Raw genomic sequence first — 18,917 nt, 5'->3', positions numbered from 1 at the left:
GCGTCGAAGAGGAACAGAGACAGGACAGTCTACCTGATGTCGCCACCCTGACATCCTCTGAATTTTCCATATGATGTAAATGGGCCTTGGAGGCTGAGAGCTTTGTGGTGGCCAGAGACTGATTTTCTGGTGTGAGGGATAAAGAGCCACCCGAGAGGGCAGCCAGAGGGAAAGCTGCTTCTCTTCCATTTCCTACCATCCCTGGACCTGTTTACTTAGAGGGCACAGTCCCTTTCCATGAATCTTAGGTGCTTATGTTCTGTCAGCTGTGGTCATTTAAGATGTAAGCAACTTGATTTCTTTTCTGTGCTTTGCTTCCCTCCACAATTTGCTTCTCCACAATTTCTCTCACCTTCCCTGATACCTTCCTGAGAAGATTTCTTCGATTCGAAAGCTCCTCTGTGCTCTCTCCTATCTGGTGTTCGGACACAGTTTCCATTACTAATCAGCTGCACCAAGCACCTGGCCTTCATCCTCTTCCTCTCCTGCAGCCCTAGTGGAGGTGTTAGAGTGAGGGAATATTCTTAAATGTTAATGGGCATACATTCCACCTTTACTGGGAAAATTGTTGAACTGTCATGAGCCTCGGTAACAGACTGATACATGTATTACCTCCCCTAGTAGCAGGAAAGATTTACTGATTTTTCCTGATGTTACTGCTCACCCTTGGTCATGAAGATGATTCCTCCACTTGAATAAAGCCGAGTAGCTTTCCCTTACCCCCCAGCTATGCCAAACCAATAAACAGGATGGAATAATATAAGAAGACAAGCCTATTTTTTCTTTTTTTGAAAGATTTTATTTATTTATTTGACAGACAGAGATCACAAGTAGGCAGAGAGACAGGCAGTTGCAGGGTGGAGAGGCTCCCTGCTGAGCAGAGAGCGGGATATGGGGCTCAATCCCAGGACCCTGAGATCATGACCTGAGCCAAAGGCAGAGGCTCAACCCAGGCTCAACCCTGAGCCACCCAGGCACCCCTTGCTTTTATTTTAAAGTGACTGTGACTATATTTATTATCCAAAATTTCAAATTTTGGATAAGGTACTCTTCTGTGATGTTTAAAATGACAATAAAAACAAGGAAACAGCAGCTGCCATTTCTTAGGTATAGACCAAGTTTTAGGACTCATGTCATTTCATTATATATATTACGCCAGTCCCATATGGTAAATGTTTGTTATTTTTTTTTTTTCTTTGTAAGTCTAGAAATTGGAGCTCGTTGACATGGAACAGTCTGTTCTAGGTCTGAGAGTGAGTTCGTTGCTTCAGGCATTAGTCACCCATTTAATGTCAAAGACCGGTATAAATATTTGTTTTGCTTTACTATACCATAAGCAGTTTGTTTGTTTTCTTAAGAATAGCTCATTGTATCATTTGGTATTTAATTCCAGTAAGATAAGGAAAAGGAGAGAGAGAAGAAAAATAAGTAGAGGTACATCACACTTTGAGTCAGAGTTTAGAAAACAGAATCGTGAAAACCAAGTTTGTGTTCGAGAAACTGGTCTCAGGTGAGATTTGGAATGTGTTGTGGCTGCTTACCTCTTGGCTTATAGTCTAATTCTAGGCTTCCTATTTGAAGATGCTTGCTGCTTCCTAGTTCCCCGGGAACTCTTTCCAGGCACAATGGGGGAAAGAGTCTCAGCAAGGCTTCTAGATATGGAGTTCTAAGGCAGAAAATATGATTTCTTGAATATTTATAAAGTGTATATATGTTGGAAAATGTCTGTTGTCCATGAAAACACTATGTGCTAGTAAAATATTATTTGGTCTTTTTCTATTTCATGTTATTCTGTCTGTTCCCTTCCTGTGCAAAACTGTGGCTATTACTTAACATTAACCTCTGCATTGCAGATACAAAACAAAAGGCCAAAGGACGTAATTGTGCTGAGGGATGAACCGCCAGTGGATTAATTCTATTTTTGTTTACATGTCCACTGTCAACTCTAACCATTTGTGTGTTCCAAGTCTCCAGAGAGTCATTAGTGTCTATTGGTAAATGATAAAACCAGCTAATTTTTTACAATTAATTGAAATTTCGCACTCTTACATTTCAATATTAGTCAATATTTTTACACACTGACACTTTTAATCAAGGATTATCTTTCACAGGGGAGCTACAGCAGGGCCCTAATTAATTAAGGTGATAATCGCTCGTCTCCCTCACAGTTAGTTACATAACGCATCTTTGGGGAAATTCACATCCTTAGCGTTGCTCTTTAAAATCCCTTCATTTATAAGGAGACGCCTTGCTGCTTCGACCTCTGTAAGAATTTACTAGAAATTCAGATTTCTTTGATTTGCAAGCAGGGATACAGAAAAGAGGTCATATTTATATTCCAACAAGTTTCCATATTCAAAATAAATAAATAAATAAATGAAATGGTGCCTTTCTATCTTTGAAGCGTTCGGATTAAATCCCAGGGGTCGTTCTCTTGGAAGAAAGAGGTTGTCAGGTGTCTCCTCTTTGATGTTCACTAGCTCATTTTAGTTTCTTGACCACAATGCAAGTTCCCATGGTCCATTCCTCGTGCGTTTTTCTTCCGTTTCTCAATTCTCGGTCTCTTAATTGCTCCTGGCTCTCTGCAGCTTTTTCAGTGCCTATGGTTTGTTATATTTTTCCCCTTGGTTTAGTCCCATTATTTTAGTAGATATTGAATCTAGAGAGTTGGCTATAATTGGCAGCCCTGCTCCCTTCTCCTTTAATAGATATTGCTCCAATTTCTATATTTTGGGATCCCTTGATGTGAGATAGGTTTTCAGAAATAATTGATGGTGACTGTAAATCCTTTAGCTCATCTCCCTAAGACTTAGGAATTGCAGATCATTGAAATCACTACATCTTGTATTGGTCAGATATTCTAAAGGTCATTATGCTTGTTTGCCTCTTTTAATTAAATTAGTGTGACTTACTCATTCCCCTTGCAGCAACTATTTGGCTACTTTTTAAAATCCGTTTTTTCTCTCGAACTCCCATGTGCTCTTCCTCTGTGTTTCCAATATAATTGAAAACAGAACAGTTTCAATAGTCCAGTTATCTAAAATTCAAAGTACTATTTCTTTAATTACTCTGTATAATTACTGAAAGACAACTTCTCTTGGGGCACTTGGGTGGAGCAATCAGTTAAGCATCTTACTTTCAGCTCAGGTCATGATCTCAGTGCCTTGAGACTGAGCCCAGCATTGGGCTCCACGCTTGGTGGGGAGTCTGCTTGAGCTTCTCTTTACCTCTCCCCCCACCCCTCCCACTTGTGCTCTCTCTCGATCTCAAAAATAAATAAATCTTTGGAAAACAAAAGGAAGATAATTTTCTTGCTGCACTAGTTCTGTGTTATTTAAATAAACTTTATTTTTAGAATGGTGTTAAGTTAACAACAAAGTGGAGTAGAAAGTACAGAGCCTTCCCATAAACTCCCTGCCCCCTATACACTGCCCCATTATCGACATCCCCCACAAGAGTGGTACATTTGTTAGACTGAATGAGCCTCCGTTAACACAGCATAGTTATCCAGGGGCCATAGCTTTACGTAAGGGTTCACCCTTCGTGTTGTGCATCCTGTAGGTTTTGACAAACGTATAATGGCATGTATCTACCATTATAGTGTCACAAAGAATAGTTTCATTGCTCTAAAAATCTTCTGCATGCCCCAGTTTATCCCTCTCTCCCTCCTAATCTCTGGCAATCACTGGATACTTTTATTGTCTGCACAGCTTTGCTTCTTAAAGAATGTCATATATTTGGAATCACAGCACATAGTTTTCAGAATGGCTTCTTTCACTTACTAATGTGTATTTAAGGTTCCTCCATGTCTTTTCATGGCTTGTTGTAGTTCATTGGTTTTTAGTGCTAAATAATATTCAGTTGTATTTCTTTGGTATTCTCATTAAATCAGCAATTTTTTTTAACTTCTTAAAGATACCTTTGAGCTATACATTAGGGAAATTTTTTTTTTCACTTCATCATGGCTGTTATTTTATTCTTATGTTGGATTTTCTGTAATCTTACAGTTCCATGTTCTTAAATTCTAGAGCTTTCCAATAATAGACACAACAGAACTCATGTTCTGAATATTTTAATTCTCTTTTTCTCCCCCTTTAACCCACCCTACCCCTATTTCAGCAGTTAGTGAGAAAAGAACATTGTTACTTGGCATCTTGTGGTTTTTATTGAACTATTTTTATCTTCCCTATATTATCTTTTTCATAAGGCTTTTATTGGTTGTTTGTTTGTATTGTTTTGTTTTGTTTTGTTTTGGTAATTCAGGCAGCAAAAATCGTTCACCTTTCTATTGAAAAGCTTAAACAGTTTGTTTTTCTAGTTTTGGTGATTCTTCTACTCCATTGAGTCTGCCTAAACAACAAGAGGTAAGAAAAAGGACACCACAGAGCTGTTTGTTTTCCATTTCTCCCTCCCATTTGACCTTCCAAGCTTCAACAGCCAGTGTTCTTGATGAAGCTAAGTAAAAGCCAAAAGCTTACCCAAGATACTTCTATGGACCCCTGAATGGAGCTCTGTAAATCTTAATTTGTTTTACCAGGAGCAGACTGAGCATTCTTGTTACTATTTTTGAGAAGTAAACAAAGTCCTAAGAGGTGGTTTCATGCTCCTTTGGGTTGTGCCCTTTCCTCTGTTCTCTGCCTTCAGGAAAAGTGATGCTATTTCATAACGTGGATATAGTCATTCCAGCTACTCCAACATGGCCTTTGCACTGGGCCCCTAATCAACAGCATCCACTTTTTCTAACTTGAATTTTAATAGCTTTGCTTAGGCCCCCTCTTCGGTTCCCACACATACCTTATATTCAACTCCTTTACACAATGAATTGTCATTGATATTCTCTGGTTTCATTAGAAGAAACCTACTTTATATGGGCAAGATTCGTATTTTCTTTTTAAATTCTTCTTTTCGGCATTGAATCTTATGTCCAGCTCTATTCTTGTCACATAACAGAGCTCCATAAATATTTTTTTAATGATAATTTTGTGCCAATAATCTCCTGAATGTCTGAAGTTTCTTACTACCCTAACTTGCTTCTTCTGTTGTTTTCATAATAGCAAGTCATCATTTTCTTAAAAAGCTCAAAGAATCTCTCTTTATAGGTAAAATAAAAAAATTTTTTTTCAGAGGAAATCTTCCCTTCTGGCACATTTTCCCACTTTTAAAAACCAACACTTCACCTATACCTGAGAATATATGGGCTACCTTTTTAGGTACCTGGTAGTAGTATTAATTTATTTAAGCTAAATCTAATTAATATCTAGGATATGAACTTTTGAATGGACACAGCGTGTTTGCTTTTATGTGGAACCTATGTTGAAATAAATTTTAGAGCACAGATCACATTAGATTTCAATAGACCACCTTTTCCCTATACTGGATGGATTTACAGTGGTTCTTTTTGTTTGATTCCATCTGCAAGATACATAACCAAAGATAGAGAACAATTTATATCATGAAACTAAGTACTGTATTGGATAAATTGCCATACTATAGCTTTGGTCTTAACGCATAGAATTTGAGGATTCGTTTATTTGTTTTTTTATTCATTCACTCAGCAGGTATTTGCTAAACACTTACTTTGTACACATCACTATGCTTGTGCCAACACTTTTCCCTCCTAGCTGACCTCTCTCTGTCGTCACATATGCATATCACTCATCGAAGGGGTTGGGGTCCACATATGTCCATGTCACCCTCTCTCGGGCTAAACAGTCTCTCACAACAACACTGCCACGGCCTCAACACTCAAGCAGCCCTGTGCTTCCAGGCTGTGCGAGTCTTCCACGGGCCTTCACCACCTCCTTCAGAGCTTAAAAAGAAAAGGCTTTGAACACTTTCCCTGACTTGAGGCTTCCATGTCTCCCAAAGGATTTCCCCACTGTCAGGCAGTGTAGAGTAGAGATTAAGAAGATGACCTTGGAGACAATTTCATCGTTGTCAGTTTACCTTCAGTTCCTTCAACTTCACATTCAAGAGTTTAGTGAAGTGTTCAACCTCATCTGGTTTAGCCCCTTTATTTTATAAGTTAAGAAGACCGTGACCAAGAAGTCGTAGTGAGTTGTCATGTGAGAGACAATAGTTTAAGGTGATAGTGCCAGGATTTGGAGCCTAAACATCCTGACACCCAAGCCTTGTGACTTTCGTTCCTTCACTATGACTACCTCTGTGGAATGTTCCATGATTATTTTTAATCTTAGAGTTTAATTCCTTTGAAGAAAGATATGAACTCCAAACAAAAGAATACAAAAAACAAACAAAACCCTTGTAATTCTTCCTCATTTGTGTGGGACTTCTTTCTCCATCTCCCATGTTCTGTTTCCTGGATGACTTCCAAAGAGGTCCTTCAGTTAGTGGTAAGATTCTGTTGTAAAGGCTGAGGTTCAAACATGAATGATCACCAGAGCTTTAATGGTAGATATGACATGGTTGCTAACCTATCGGAACATGAATCAGTCATCGTATCATTCTTCTGGGTCCCTGCCGAGAGTCAACCCTGGTTCACTAGTCTACTCCAGTCCTGAGAGTTGCTGCTTTCCTGCTTTCTGGACATTTTGGTGATCTCATCCATTCATTTTTGCTGCTGAGTCACATGTAAGTAATTGGGGCTTTCATTTGTCTTTGCAGTACCTATTTCGACTAATATTTTTTTAAATATGTTGATGCTTATAAAGAGATATCAACTCAGCCTTTAAACTTTACATAATAAGGAATAATTAAAAACAAATTGCACAGTGTATTTGTTCCCTGGAGATGCATGACATCTTTTACAAAGCAGAGGGAAATATGATGAGTGAAGCCTTTTGGAGAACGACATCAACATCCAGTTCTTCTTCCCCCACTCATGAGGTTATTAGGAAACTCTGTTTTCACATTTATGTAATGCCAAATTGTCAGAAATTGTCCATGCAGTATCTTTAGAGTAAGAGGGGGGAAAAAGACAGATTGGAAAGCTGTATTCTCATGTCATCCCTCCAATTCTGTCGATGTACTTTTCTTCCAAAGAGCAGATTACTTCCGTCCTGAAGTCCTAATAACCATAAGCATAATCACTGTCAGCACAAATGTTTTCAAAATGAAATGGCCATTTTTTTGGTTGTCTTTTTGCTTTGTTTGATATCAGAGGAAAGTGGCAAAGAGAAGCAGTTGGTGGTGAGTTGAGGAATTGGTGTTGTCTGGGACACTGGGCATTTCGTGGTCCAGAGAAACTTGCAGTGAGGTGACAGAATGCTCTCTCAGACCCCTGTCACTTACACTGGAATGTGACGTGCTCCTGGGGAATGTTGGGAAGGCACTTGCAAAGCTATTTTAAGAGGTGTTTGGAGCTGTGAGAGGACAAGGAAGTATAGGACAACATGCCCGAAGCCTTGTTTGTAAATACTGCATTCTCTTTGGGGGTTACTCAGTGGCAAAATCAGAAAGAGGTTTTGCCAGGAAATAAAGCTGCTTATCTTGCCTCACTAGAAGAGAGTCCCACCTCTAATGAAGACCTAAAATCAGAATGAAAGCATTTCTACAAAAATTGCAGGAATATCCTCTTTGTTTGTTTGTTTCATGTTTTTTGATATGAGCTCCCTAAGCTTGTCAATGAGTTGGTACCATTCCCTGGTAACAGTAAGCCATTGGAACACAGAAGGGACTTTGTTTTCAGAGAAACTGTATTACAGAGGCTGGAAGCTAATTTGCCTCCACCTTTTGAGATATGGTTTGTTCATCTTTATATAAGCTCAAAGAAAAAATATTTGGACAAGGATGACAATCCTTCTGTGGTGATTGCACCTCCTTAATGATGGCAAAAAGGGAGGAATAGAGCAGACCGCAGGGTCTCCCATCTTATCTGTCTGATGGATTCCGAAGGGATCTGGAGCCTAGCTTGCTCACAAAGATGAGCAGGACTGGGGAGTTCCCTTCAACTCTACCTCTTCCCAGAAAAGAAGTTCCAGAGGTATCTCTCTCTCTCTCTCTCTCTCTCTCACACACACACACACACACATATCTATAAAGAGGACATTACCCATATTTAAAACCAAGAGAAAATCCATCACTCATGTCATCCTCATCATTCTGTATTTTGAGCCTACTTTTCCATCTCCCTGCAGTATTCAGTCCTTGTATAAAAGCACATGGAATGCTCTATAAACGACAGATATTAACATACCAGAAATACTTATTTTTTCCTGTACTCTTCAACATTTATTGGCACAAAATTTGTTGCAACCAGTTACTCTGTGGGGACATCTAGAATACAAAGATGATTAATCACAATTCCAGTGCTTAGGGTCTGTCCTGGGAGAAAAGGTAGGAAGTAAAAAATGACACATGGGGCGCCTGGGTGGCTCAGTGGGTTAAGCCGCTGCCTTCGGCTCAGGTCATGATCTCAGGGTCCTGGGGTTGAGTCCCGCATCGGGCTCTCTCCTCAGCGGGGAGCCTGCTTCCCTCTCTCTCTCTGCCTACCTCTCCGACTACTTGTGATTTCTCTCTGTCAAATAAATAAATAAAATCTTTAAAAAAAAAATGACACATGATATATGGGTCCTATATAGAGGTTATTGGGACTTCTGCAACCACAGAGGAGAAGGTGGCACTAACCTAGTAGAGGCTTGGTTTAATAGAACATTTAAAGACACATAGGGTTTTACCATGTTAATGGAATATCTTAGTTTGGGGTCCTGTAATAAGTATACTATAGGTGAGGTGATTTCAACAGCAAACATTTATTTCTCACAGTTCTGAAGGCTGGAAGTCTGCGATCAGGGTACCAGCATTGTTGGATTCTGGTAAGAGCCCTCCTTTTGATTTATACAGAGCTACCCTCTTGCTGTATCTTCATAGGGTAGGGGTAGTGAGTGGGAAAGTATGAGCCAGCAAGATCTCCTCACTCTTCTTATAAGGGCACTAGTCCATCATGAGGGCTCCACTGTCATAAGACCTCATTTTCTCCCAAAGGCCCCGTCTCTAAATACCATCAAACTAGGGTCTAGAACTTCAGCATATGAATTTGGGGGGATACAATCATTCAGTCCATGGCTGGGGAAGAAGAAGGATCTCCAAGAAAAGGGTACAGCGTGCACTAAAGCATAAGAATGGAACAGTCAGGGTTATTCTCAATGGTTTCAGCAGTGGGTATGGGAATATGGGAAGGAAAGTTGAAGAGGTAGGTTGGATCAGACCATGAGACACCAGGATGGTATTACAAAAGTATAGACTTACCATGTTGGCTCCCATGAGCAAAATCTTTCATCAAAGGGAAACATCTTATTTTATGCCCTGCACCATTCGATTTTATCTGACATTTACCTAAAAAGGCAGTAGAAAATTGGATAGAACCATAACAGAAGATTAATTAGGTCATTCAGTTGGATCATCTAATTTATTATGTCTGCCCATATCATAGTGTCCTTCCTATATTAAAAGAGAGTGGGGCCGTGTAAACAGCAATAGATCTCTGGTATTCTATGACTTTCTCCCATTTATGATATAGAAGAGTTGGTGTAGATAGAAGAGGAGGCTTATTCCTATACTAAAGGAAGTGACCAAGACACTGAAGGGAGCAGAAAATTCATCCCATTTCTTTTCATCTTTTTTCCCCCCGGTGATATAACTTGTTAATTGACTGTTTCCAAGACACTAAAACCTCTGGGGTGAAGCAGTGAATAACTGATTTGATCATCCAAATGTTTTATCTCTCCTGGGCATTACAGCTTCTGATATTCTTTCTAGAAGGTGTGTTTATGAATAGAGAAACAAAATGCTCTAATGGCAATCCAGTCAAGGCCAAGTTTATCTCAGGGAGTTAGGCCACAGCAATCTGTTAGGATCTATCAATACTCTAAATACCATGACTGGATTCCCAAATAACATGATTGACAGACTTTCTGCCGGATGTTTGGTTGTGTAGGCACAGCTAGGTAACTTCACATTCGTAGTTCAGTTAAACATAGCAAAAAATGTTTGTCTCAGATCCACTGCTATAGCTGATGGAAAGAGTGACTGAGAAGGGTATGACTAGGAGTGGAATTGAGTCCTTATTAAGTAGTGCCAGACTTGGGGGTGGAGTCTTCCATGTGCTTTGTCTCACTAAGTTCTCACACTCAGTGGTGTAAGCATGACAATCTCCATTTTACATAAGAGGGAGAGAGGTTTAAAGAAGTCGAGTAACTTACTCAAGATGAAGCAAATAGGTAGAAGGTCTTGGTTTTGGACCCAAGTGGATTTGAGCCAGAAGCCCCAAATCTCTTATAAAAGAAGACCCACATAAAATAGAGTAAAATAGAGTATAATGTATACTATTTATATTATTTGTTGTTATTATAATTGAGTGCTTATTATATATAAAATATTTTAAAGATATAAATTTATATAAAAACATTTCTACATGTAAGTGTATGTAAGATACAAAGTGAACAACGGGACTTGACTATAATTGATCAAGCAGCATCTGTCACAACAGAAGCACAGAACAAGTATCAAAATATAGAAAGTACACATTGGGAGGTCAGGAAAAAACTGTGGATTTGAGCTATTAACCCCTTCTATTCTCATGTTGCCCTAGAGTTCCTAAGTCTCATCACTGTCATTTCAAAGTAAGAGTTGGGGCCAAGTGCAGCCTTCAGCCTGTTTCGTTATGGCCATGGGCCAAGAATTTTTTTTTTTTTGTATTGGTGAAGGGTTATCAAAAAAGAAAAGAAAAGAAAAGAAAAGTATGTGCAACAGAAACCAAAATGGGACCTCCAAAGTTGATATTTATAATCTAGCACTTTACAAAAATACATTTTCTGATCCTTCTTGAAGAAGCTTCACAGATGCTTGTAATCCTCCTCAAAGTGTAACTAGTTCCACTTTGTTCCATTTCTTGTGGAACTAAGGCAAGACTGGTGAAGCTCAGTGGCCCAACAGCACCTGATTTGTGTTAAGAAACTTGATTTGGTGGGGTAGTTCTAAGTGACAAATTCTGTGTTCCATTGCCTCATAAATGTACCCAGTGGATTGCATGTCTCAGTTTGGTTTTCAGAACACATGTCCTCCTCTTGGTCACTGGGCTTGATTGCCACTCTCTTGAAGTCATATTTGTGAGATACATAATGACAGTTTCAAATAAACAATACTTTGTTAAAGAAGTTAATATAACAGTTTTTAACAGATTACTAGATCCATCATCTCATTTCATTGTTACAAGGAAGGGTGATGTAGCAAATTGGAGAAATTCAGAACTATCGATCTCTGAAGACTTGCCCAAGGTGATTCAGCTTGAATGAGAATTCAGAATGCCTGCCCTCTGTCCTGCTGTGTTTGCTGTCCTTTTTCATAGAAAACCCACCGTGTCATTCCCAGAAGTGCCCTTGAGTGTACAACCAGAGTCAGCTGGTGATGTATGTGTGATAAATCTTGAAATGGATTACGGAGAAGTAAACCAAGAACGAGGGGTCCAGACTTTCTCTTAAATCTGCTCACCCTCCAAGGACGCAGAATTCACTGTTGAACTCAGAACCCCCCGACCCTGCTTCTGATTCTGTCACCCTCCTGAGGAAACCCAAGGTTCCTCTTGGAGGAAACGGGGAAGAAGTCTCTGCTGCTTGATCCTTGTGAAGCAGTTCCCCTTTATGGGACACTTTATGATAATTTTTAAAATCTTAACTGGAAGTAAGCTTGTGATCTGACTAGGGCTCTGTCTGAGGAAAGAGATGTGAGGAGGAAAATCTCCCTATTCTGGGAGGTTGCTCTGATGACCAACCTTGATTCAATGAGACAGTGCCTGCTCAGGAATCTTTGCAAGGCAAATCTGAAGGAAAACCACCCTTAGGACTTTTAAATCCTCTGGGTGGGACATAAGGTGTCTCCTGGATTCTCCGAGGAGAGTGTCTGAGACTCCCTGATAAACTACGGTTTCCTCAGGGCTAAATTAAGTTTGAGAAATGAGCAGTCTCCATTCTTTTTCTTCCTTGCTGACTGCTGGATTTGTTGCTTTGCCCTGCCGTATTTAAACAAGAGTTCTACTTGTGTTCTGACAACTCTTAGAGAAGACTAAAGCATCAGGTCATAGTTTAGTTCGGGGGCTCCTAAAATGAACCCTAAGAGAGGCCTTCCTGTTTTAAAATGCAGAGGAGCTGAATTCTCCTCTTTGGATGTCCGATGAATGTATGTGCCCATGCCCAGGCGATGGGGCCAGGAGAGCCGTGAACTTGTGAGAAACTTCCTGCTCTAATCCTTGCTTCAGCCCAGCATAAATGGTTGACCTGTGGTGTTGGAAGCTATGGGAATTCAGTGGGAAGTGTTTTAGCAGGTTTTCAGGAAGGAATTAAATGTATGGGTAGGAATAACATTTTTCAAGTCACACCAATCATCAGCCTTCTATCTTAAGGGCGAAAGGTTTCTCTGCTGGGGAGTGAAGTTTGAGAAATGAGGGATTAGCACTTCCTTTTCAGGCAACAATGTTTGTTGATGAGCCCCAGGCCTTACAGTTTCCCCTAATTTAACCTGGGACTGTGATCGGTTTTCTTTCCTCCAGTGGGAAATCATAAGAATAGTGATTCTTGTTAATACAGTGACTTGGCAGTTTTAAAGAAATGTTCGTATGATTATTCCAATTAAAAGTGATTGGCTCTTCAAAAAGGACTTTTCTGTCTCCTAACCCAATTAATACTGTCCCCATTTCCTTCAGAATTATTGCTGTTGAATATTATTATAATACTCAGTACCATTGGGTAGATGTTTTCTGAGGAGAGAGGCTGGTGGTATGACCTTGAGTGGACAGTCATAATGGAATGCTGGCCCTCTGCAGGTAGCTTGGAGTGCTCAGGGAACCAAGGACACTTAGGGAGAGGTGACCTGACCTCAAGCATCTCTCTTCTTGAGCTTCTTGTTCCTTATAGCTGTTGAACACTTACGGCTTTCAGGTTTATTTTTGTGTCTCTTGCTCCCTTATAATCCTGTGAGGTAGATGTCTTTACTAATTTCTAGGTGAACTCAGGAATATGAGTACTTAAGAGTTTGCCTAGTCTCAACTTCAAGTATATCACATAACCAGGAAACTAATCAATTTTTCCAGCTCAAATGCGTGGCACTTTTTTCCAAAAAGCAAAACAAAACAGAGTGGCTCTTGGGGCATCATTCGTCCTGAAGCTTATTTATTTCTGCAGTGGATATTACCATTATGTGTACACCCGAATTCATAATCCAAGAATCAGAAGCAATAAATCTGAAAGCATTTTGTGAGTGTTTAAAATGCTATACAAATGAAGCATATTGAAATTATTATTGCCATTTACCTATTTAGATTCAGATTAAATCTTCCAACTGTTTGTACTTGGTTTAGCTATCTAGTACTGTTATAGGCATGCTATTTTCTCCTTTTGAAAATATTTTAAAGTTATGTTCCTTGTCTTAGTAGACTAATTTACTTATCCCCGTTGGACCCAGAGGTATTTCACAAATGTAAAGCGAACATGAGAACTGACTACCTTCGCAGTTAACTAGGATTTTAAGTGAAGAATAAAGAGTTCTCCCTTCCCTAACATATCTTATCATATCCAGCTGCTCCTAAATGTTTCCTATCGAAGTCCAGCATGAACTTTACAATTAAGAGTCCTGGAGGTTTGTTTTTGTTTTTTTTTGTTTTTTGTTTTTGGTAATCTGGTGTTATAAGTTAAAGTTATTGTCAAAATTTTAAGGAAATTCCTTCAAACCTGAGATAAAATATTCCTCATCTTGGGGAGAGTTAAGAAATGTGTAGCTTGCACTTATATGTGATTTCTGAATGTGCTGACTTGTATCCTGCTGAGACAGATTGGGAAGGAGGTAACGGAAATGTAATCTAAGGAAAGGTTGTGGGCAGTGGAATCAGAACTGCAATATCCCCTCCATGTTTCATGTCACTGCGTCTCACACCAGGCGATGTACAGCTGTGCATGCCTAAAAATACCCACTGATACTGATCACATATTCTGAGAAAAAAAGGAAGGTTCTGAACAGAGTATTTTGTGACCATTGGCTACCTTTCAAATTAAGTAGTTTTCCTTTGCAGAATCCCCAAAGGATGTCAGTACTCAAAAGGAAATTGCCCTGTTCTGCAGGAGTGAGAACTTGTGACTCAGGCAGAAAGATCATGAATAGAAACCGTCTGTTTATCAGGGGTGTTCTAGGGAGAAGTCCCAGAGGACTGCTTTCAGCCTGATAGCCAGAAACAATGGGTTCTGCTCTACTGTGTAATAGAACCTTCCACCTTGAAGCGGGTGCAGGGTTTGCCACTCTGGGTTTGCACACTTGAAGGAGACTGGCAGAATTCTCTGTCCAAAGACACTGTGTACAGTAATAAAACTGCCCTTTGAGTACATCTTAAGATCCAATAATACATACATATATACACATATATATTTTAATAAACCTTACTCAGTCTTCACCTAAACCTTCAAGACAAATATTAGCTCCATTTTACAGATAAGGAAAAAGGGGCTTAGAAGAGTTGAAAAACAGGGACGCCTGGGTTGCCCAGTGGGTTAAGCGACCGACTCTTGATTTCAGCTCAGGTTGTGATCTTAATGGGTTGTGGGATAGAGCCCCAGGTTGGACTCCCATCAGCTGGGAGTCAGCCTAAAGATTATCTCCTCTGCCCCTCCCTACAATCATTCTTTCTCCTGTGCATGCCCCATCCCCCCGACCCGTCCCACCCCCCACCACCCCCGCAACCTGGTCTCTCTAAAATAGATAATATATCTTTTTAAAAAGGTTGAAAAACAGACAAGGTCACAGTACCTGTAAGAGTTGCTGCTGGGATTCAAATGCAAGCCAGCATCTTTGTCTCTAGATGAAGTTATCATCCTTATTGGTCATAGAGGGGCCAAGAATGTGTGAAAAAAGGTTCCTTCTAGGAAGGATGCCTAGTAGAAGGTCAAGCAACTGAAAGTCACCACTTCAAACACACTCTCCTTGACTTTCCATCTAGAATAGGTGCCAGTCACCACCTTCATTGTTCTTGTCAGCACTTTGTGGGTTTGTGTGTACTTTACTGTTATTACTACATCTATAATGCCGAAAAGGATAATAAAACAAGTACTTGTGTTTCTGCCACCCAGTCATTTATGGCTTTTTTATTATGGTAAAATATACATGAAATTTTATTTATTTACCATTTCAACCATTTATACGTGTACAGTCCAGTGGCATTAAATATATTCACATTGTTGTGCAACCGTCACTTCTATTCATCTCCAGAAAGTTTTCAGCATCCCAAACAGAAACTCTGTTCCCATTATTCTTTACCCTCCAGCAGCTCCTGACAGACCCTGCTCTCCTTTCTTATTTAGTTTCAAGGCATCATCCAGACCTCCATTCCCATGTTCCTCGCCTCTGTCTTTGGATATTCTAATGTAAGGTACTCCTTAGTAATATGTTGCTGCCTCCTGAAACTTGTTTCCCCCTCCTCCTGCCTTCATCCCATTTGGTCTCCTTGTCTTTCTCATTTCATAAAATGGCACCACTATCAACTAATTTGCTAAGTCTAGAAACTTAGGACTCATTTTTAAAAATAATCTTTTAAAAAGTTAACAGAAAAGTTGCAGAGGTAGTACAGAGTTCCCATATACCCCTCACCCCATTTCTCCTTCATTAAGATCTTACATCAGTACAATACATTAGACACAGCCAATGAGCCAGCATTGATAGATGGTTATTAACTAAAGCCCATACTTTATTGGGATTTCCTTAGCCTTTACCCAATATCCTTTTTATGTTCTGAGATCCCGTTCAGATACCATTATAAATTTAGCTGTCATGTCTTTCTCCTTAGACCCCTTGATACTGACTTTCCTTGCCTTTGATGACTTTGACAGCTGTGAGGAGTCCTGGTCGGCTATTTTGTAGAACATCCCTCAGTTTTGGTTTGTTTGATGTTTTTCTAATGATTAGACTAATGCCAGTCATTGGTTTTCTGGGGAGGAACCCAACCCAATTAAGGGCACATGCTATCAACATGACTTACTAATGATGTTCAGCTTGATCAGTTGCCCGAGGGAATGTCTGTGATGAGTCATTCTTGATTCTTCCTTCCTTCCCTGGTTACAGTTCTTACATGGTCTCCCTTTCATGATCGAGAACTTCCCACCTCTCCAGTCTTATCTTGAGCAACTCTCTGCTTCAGTCAGGTCATAGCTATATGTCTTTGTCTCAGTTTCTTGAACGTAATAGGGCCTTTCTGCTTTAAGGCTTCTGCTTAGAGATATGCTGTTCTCTGCTCCCTTCATCTAGAATCTTCTCAAGCTTAGTGTGGAAAGCATCCTCTCATTATCTAGTCTGATTATCTGCCACATCCCCAAAATGTTGGTCCCTGTGATTCCAGTCTAAAATAATGGCTTGCGGGTGCCTGGGTGGCTCAGTTGGTTAGGTGACTGCCTTCAGCTCAGGTCATGATCCTGGAGTCCCAGGGTCAAGTCCTGCATTGGCCTCCCTGCTCAGCAGGAAGTCTGCTTCTCCACTGACCTCTCTCCTCATGCTCTCTCTTATCCTCTCTCTTTCTCTTTCACAAATAAATAAATAAAATCTTCAAAAAATAATAATAATAATGGCTTGGTTTACGAGCCAACATAGGACCTTATATATTTTCCTCCTAAAATTTAATACAGTCATTTATGTAACTTTTATTTTATGCCTTTAATATCCTACTAGAAGGCAAGGACAAGAGCTCTCTAATTTATCACTGAAACACCAGGTCTTAAAATGATATCCCATATTTTGTAGGTATTAGCATTAGTTGAATGAATGAATGACATCACCTTAGATAAATGCCAAGCTTGGCTTTGAAAGATGAAAGGAAGGGCCTATGTATTGGATAATTCCGATGATAATTTATATAAAGAGAAATCCCTTTTTCTTAAATTATTGATAGTTGACAAATTGTTCTTCATTTATTTAATGTCATTTATCTTTCTTGCTTTGAATATACTTTAAGAAGATTAAAGGAACAAGATTTACTTACTGTAACAAAAGAAAACTATCATTTCACTCTTCAGTGAGATGATACGGGTCTTATGAGACCCTAGCTGGATTGCCATGCTTGTTAGTCCCTGAACATCAAGATTATACAAACCAATAGAAAAAACTCAAAGGGGGCAGGCCAAAAAGATCCATGGTATGAGCAGAGTGGAAAATTATATCCTAAGTCTAAAAACACAAACAAATAAATTGGTGTTAATAACTTTAGTTTAAACTCAGACGTAAGAGTGTAAGCACCAACATGGAGAAAAGCTGTACGTATTTGAAGTTGTCCAAGGGTGACACCAAAGAAGAAAAAATAACAAGATATTTTGCCAAAGTTCTTTTATAGTGAAGTTAAATTGAGGGTTCATATCTCTTCTTCCATCCTTTAAAACAAACAAAAGGCCCTCTATCCTGTTTCTCTTCTAAAAGCTGACATTCCACTGACCTTGAAATTGCCATCAGACTTCTAGAAACAGTTCTCCACTATGCTTACCACTCCCTTACTATCTGATTTCTGCCCTCCCCTGCTTTACTGACAGTGGCACCTATGTTTTCCCTAATCCTGTGGTCTTTTGGGGATAATCAATCCACTTAGACTGGCGGACTGGGGGTGGATACTTCAAAGACTTGTAGCAAAAAGGTTTGTTGTTTGTTATCCTTCTCTTATAGGCTTCAATTAAAATAATCTGCCATTGGTTGATAATAATGATGTAGAACCAAGATAATGCTGCAAATTCCTTCTACCACTGGTTCACCATTTAGGCCATGGAGTCACCAATTAGGCCACAATTACCTAGGGAGAACTTACCTCTTTCTGCATGGCTCCCTGATAAGGTTTTAAAGTTCTTCTAGAGGTTGTCCTCTCACTGTCAGGCTCCGACAGGACACCATAGATCATGGTTCCCAGATCCAACCTGGAAACCCAGTAGGTGTATATCTACTACCCACAGCCTTTCATAGCAGGAGGTATAGGCATTATTACAAAGAAGGCTTTTATCTGATAATATAACCTACTCAGCTTAATTTCTAGCTATTGTTTTGCTGATAGACCATTTTCCTACATAAGGCAAATAGGGGATGGGGTGAGGGGTTGTGTTGTCCTTGAAACTCCATTCTCTCTGGCAAGAATGAAGAGGGAGGTTAGTAGGGAGGGGAGCACAAATGGCAGTACAGTGGACTCCTGAGCAACATGGGGGTTAAGGGTGCTGACACCCCCCAAGCAGTCCAAAACCAATGTATAAATTTTGACATCCCCAAAACTTAATAGCCTACTGTTTACCAGAAACCTCACTAGTAACAGTAAATTAACATATATCTTGTATGTTATGTATATTATATACTGTGTTCTCACAATAGAGCAAGCTAGAGAAAAGAATCATAAGGAAGAAAAAACGTACTTACAGTACGGCACGGTATCTGTCGAAAAAAAAAATCCATGTATAAGTGGAACTATGTAATTCAAACCTGTGTTATTCCAGGGCCAACTATAATTGGTTACTGGGGTTTAGAACACTTCTCCATAAACAGTCATATTTCATTCTGCTCTTTTACTTCTATGTCCTCACATTTCCTTCCTTCCTTCCTTCCTTCTTTCCTCCTTTTCTGTCCTGTCCTGTCCTTTCCTGTCCTTTTTCCTGGCTGTATACTCCCACTGCTCTAGATTCTTGACCAATTTATTCTACCTTTTCTGCCACCCAAAAGCCATAGTCTTCCCCACCCTCTTGGCTTTTCTCGGTTCTGTCTTCATTGAAACTGTAATCAGCTCAGAAGTGATACTCCTTCATATAAATCATTATTTAAAATTATAGGAGGTTATATTTTTTATAGTATAAAAATATATAATAGTATATAATATATATTTATATAATATATAAAGGATATAATATATATTTTTTATATTTTTTATAAAATTATAGGAGGTTATATATTTTATAATAATAAAAATGAAAGTA

The 18,917-nt window shown here is 39.4% G+C and overlaps 1 protein-coding gene across 4 annotated transcripts in view; it reads left to right on the top strand.

The window, feature by feature from the left end:
• CHRM2 (cholinergic receptor muscarinic 2) overlaps positions 1–18,917 on the top strand; it is a 145,745-nt gene that overhangs the window by 8,862 nt on the left and 117,966 nt on the right. The window lies entirely within an intron of this gene.

The sequence above is a fragment of the Mustela erminea genome, chromosome 11, assembly GCF_009829155.1.
Source record: "Mustela erminea isolate mMusErm1 chromosome 11, mMusErm1.Pri, whole genome shotgun sequence".
Lineage (NCBI taxonomy): Eukaryota > Metazoa > Chordata > Mammalia > Carnivora > Mustelidae > Mustela > Mustela erminea.
The sequence above is the reverse complement of the archived record's forward strand: the minus strand, read 5'-3'. Positions and strand labels throughout refer to the sequence as shown.